The following is a 4,048-nucleotide window of genomic DNA, read 5'->3' as shown; positions in this document are numbered from 1 at the left end:
TTCCAAAAGGCTTTTATCACATCCCACCACTAAGCCTGTCAGGGTTTCTAGAAGCCTTCCATACTGCCACGCCAGTGGCCAATTCTTATTTTCAATTAGTTGCTATATCGACGACAGTATTAGCCATAGATGATTGCTTTCTCTTCCATGAAACACTTTCTGCTCGGTCTTAGTTACTCTTCTCTCACTATGGGGATGAAATATCTGACATCCAAAATTAAGGAAAGAATGGTTTTTTAGCTCACAATTAGTGAGGATTTCATTCAACATTCAGCTGGCTCCAAGGCAGAGTGGGACAGAGCACATTGTGGCAATTCATGTCAGCAGAAAAGAATAAAGGGAGTAGCAGTCTCTCTCCCCTCCTTAGATCTGTATGCAGATTATCTTCCCCAGATGTAGCACTCACACCCATAATCCCAGCATTGGATCATGAATTAATCAAAAACTCTAGAAGCCACCCCATGACTGCATGACACTTTGTGGGGACGACTAAACACAAACTATATCTTCCTAGTGATTTCCAGGATTCCACTCCCCCTTCTGTTCCCTCTTGCCTCAGTGGTCACTTCTTTTGCCTTACTTCCTTGATTTCTTTAGCCTTTATCTGTCCTCTGAGCTTTAGAAACACATACCCAGTTGTCTCCCTGACACATACATTTAGCTCTCCTAATGCACAGGCTTACTTACCCTGGGCCAGTCATGTGGTTTTCTCAGGTGCTTCACAAACATCAAAACCCCTCCTGCCTTTGCACACTGTTCTTTCTTCTAAGGGTGCACTCCCCTCCTGTCCATACTTCCATGGCTTGCTGTCACTCCCATTAGGCACTCAGAGGTCACTTGCTTATGAGACCCTCCCTGAATGACTTCACATTAATCCCTGCCTTTACATCCCTCAATCTATTGCTTAGGTTTCCCCTCCTTGGCAATTATCTGTCCACATTCCTCTAGATTAGCTTATCAATCTTATCATCTTTCAAAAATAAATGTTCAAGTCACCCTGCAACCCCTAGGGAAATGACTTCCCACTTCAGAGATTTTCCATGACCCCTTTCTTCTGGGACACAACCTACAATCTCTTCTAGTGATTGCTTGTTTCCTCCGGATCCTTACCACATACTATTCTAAAGCTACTGTACTGAGGCTTACATGCTTCATTGTATATCTTAACTGTTTGTTGAAAGAGAACATAAATTTAGGAAATGCACAAAGCTAAGTGGATAGTTTAATTGTCCCAAAACAATAGACACCCTCAACTCTGCTCCAATGAGCTACTAGTCCTGGTCCACCTTATCATTTCATTGGAATAATACTACTTCCAATTCTTTTTTTTTTTTCAAATTTTCTGGTATTTTATTAAAAATATAGACTAATGATTTTGCACTTACATATCATTGTGGCTATGTGCTGACTCCCAGTAAGCTCAGCTATTTGTAAGGGATTCATCACAAACATACTCTATACAGAAGTCAATATGAAAATAGAAATGACAAGACAGTGACATTTTGGACACGACCACCTTACAATAGAAAATGGAGTTTGAGATTATTTACAATCACACCAACCTTTGTAGAGGCTGAATATTACCAGCATAAAGGCACGCTATGACCACAGACATCTTTTCACACTTCCCAATAGTTTTATATTTTAGCTATAAGGGTCAGTTATGAGAGCCCAACTTGCTCTTGACAAGTAGAATTTTTATGTCCATTCAATAAAAGAGTCTCCTACACCTTTCTGGGCCTATTTATTCATTTGCAGGTAGGCAGGAGAAACTGTAGCCAGGTTCTTCTATCACATGTTTGTATAGGATGTCCCATCTTCATATACTGTCCAATTTCTTCAAGATAAACGGAGTGACTCGCAGCAGCGCTATGTAGAGGAGGAAGTTTCATACGGAGGAAATCACATCCTCGCGCATCTTCCGTTTCATCTCTTCAGGGTCCCGCTTTGGCATTAGGCCCTCGATCCAAAACATCTTCACTCTGCAGCAACACTTTCCAGCTGCTGCGCTTTGCTCTCTGATCATCTATTTCCAATTCTTAACATCATTGAAGAGTTTTACATATTTAGAACTTATTGATAAATGAATATGATATGTGTGATTTTGTCTAGAGTCTTTTTAAATTTAACTCATTACCTTTACTGAAAATTAATAATAATTATATACCAAGTTAAAAATTGTAGACAAATATTGAAATGTGAAAGATATAAGATGTAGACAAAGTAAATTTTAGAAAAATATTTGTGGAATGAATACATAGCATGAGATTAATAATAGATTGCACACTCTAAAAATTATTTACAAACATATGAATATAACAATAAAAATTGTCTAAAATAGGGGCTAAGGAGATGGCTCAGTAGAATAAGTGCTTCCCTGGTAAGTGCAAGGGTCTGAGTTCAATCCCCGGTTCCACAAAAAAAAAAAATTGTCTAAAATAAACATGAAGAGGGCAGGGGAGATGGCTCAGTGGAATAAGCGCTTCCCTGGCAAGCTCAAGGGCCTGAGTCCAATTCCTGGTTCCACAAAATAATGATAATAATAAATAAAATAAACATGAAGAAGACTTTACAGATCAGTCATATAATAGTTCTCTCTGTGCCAAAATCAAGAAACTTATATTCATATAATTAGAATTCTCAAAGTAAAAGGGAGTAGGCAATAAATATTTAAAAATTTAAAATTTCTGAATTTATTTAAAATTATAGCACCACATTTCCAAGAAAAATGAACCAAAATCATACCAAGATACATAAAAATTAAATTGTCCAAAACTAATTGTAAAAAATCATTAAAGCATATACATAGAAATATATTAGCTATGGAACAACAAAATTAAAGAACATCTTATTCCACATTAGAAAAAAAAAAAAAAAAAAGAGCAAGTGGGTAAGAAACTAGACTCAAAGAAACTAGACTCAAAGGACTGAAAAAAAAATATGTCCTGATTGAGTTTTATACTTATCAAACATACTTTTGAAAACTGAAAGTAAAATATTATTCAGTTATACAAACTCAAAATATTCTAATACCTCCAGACGTTGCATGTAGAAAATAACAAAGACCATAATCCAGAAGGCAAAAAAGTTGTAGTATGGTCCTGGATAAAGAATGAAGAGCTCTCAAAATGGTAGCTATGCAGGACCATGTAAAATATAATTATGCTAGGTGAGCCCATTTGAAAGGTCATTGAAGATTTCCACAAAACAGTATCAATCATATGTACAAATCTGTGATCCATTCAGAGTACTCACACAATATTTGATTAGGTTAATATAAACAAAAATATCAACTAAGAAAAAGTTTTCATGATTGTAAAGAATTACTAAGAATAAAACATAACAAAAATACTCAAATGACAAATATATTACCAGCACTTCTAATAGTTTGGGGACAGGATATCACATAAAGTTCTAGTATATGGTGGACATGGACAGTGTGTCACTTGTGGGACTGAGCTACTGCTATTTCCTTGATATCCAACCTGTAGACCTGGACAGCATCATGATCCATAGGGTGCAGGAGAAGTCCATTTGTAGAGTATACTGTTGGAAATATTTTGTTGCTGTATACAAAAGAATAATTAAAAGACTGCTGTTGTATACCTCTTTTTCTCCTGTGTTTATTGTTTACCCTATTTGGTGGGTTCTAACTGTTCTCACTCATGGAGTTGTGGTCATTTCAATCCCTCTCTAGAATATATTTTAGTAGTCTGTGTAGGGTTGGCTTTGTTGTCACAAAATTCTTTAGTTGTTCTTTGTCATGGAAATATTTCACTTTTCCATTAAACTTGAAAGAGAGTTTTGCAGAACATATCAGTCTGGGTTGGAGTTTGTTTTCTTGCAAGACTTGAAGTACTTTGCTCTATGCTTCTTGACTTCATGGTTTGTGAAGAGAAATCTGCCATTATTCTGATGGGTTTTCCTTTAAGTGTGATCTGTTTCTTTCCTGTTATGGCTCTTTGTATACTGTTCCTGTGCTGAATTTCTGATATCTTGATTATTATATGTCTGGGTGTGGTTTTAATTGGGTTGATGTTATTTGGAT

At 36.3% G+C, this 4,048-nt stretch overlaps 1 pseudogene; it reads right to left on the bottom strand.

Annotated features, from left to right (window-relative positions):
* Positions 1-1,819: 1,819 nt before the first annotated feature.
* Positions 1,820-1,975, bottom strand: LOC101593076 (annotated as a pseudogene).
* Positions 1,976-4,048: the final 2,073 nt, after the last annotated feature.

The sequence above is a fragment of the Octodon degus genome, unplaced genomic scaffold (assembly GCF_000260255.1).
Source record: "Octodon degus isolate 3935 unplaced genomic scaffold, OctDeg1.0 scaffold00059, whole genome shotgun sequence".
NCBI classification, from domain to species: Eukaryota; Metazoa; Chordata; class Mammalia; order Rodentia; family Octodontidae; genus Octodon; species Octodon degus.
The sequence above is the reverse complement of the archived record's forward strand: the minus strand, read 5'-3'. Positions and strand labels throughout refer to the sequence as shown.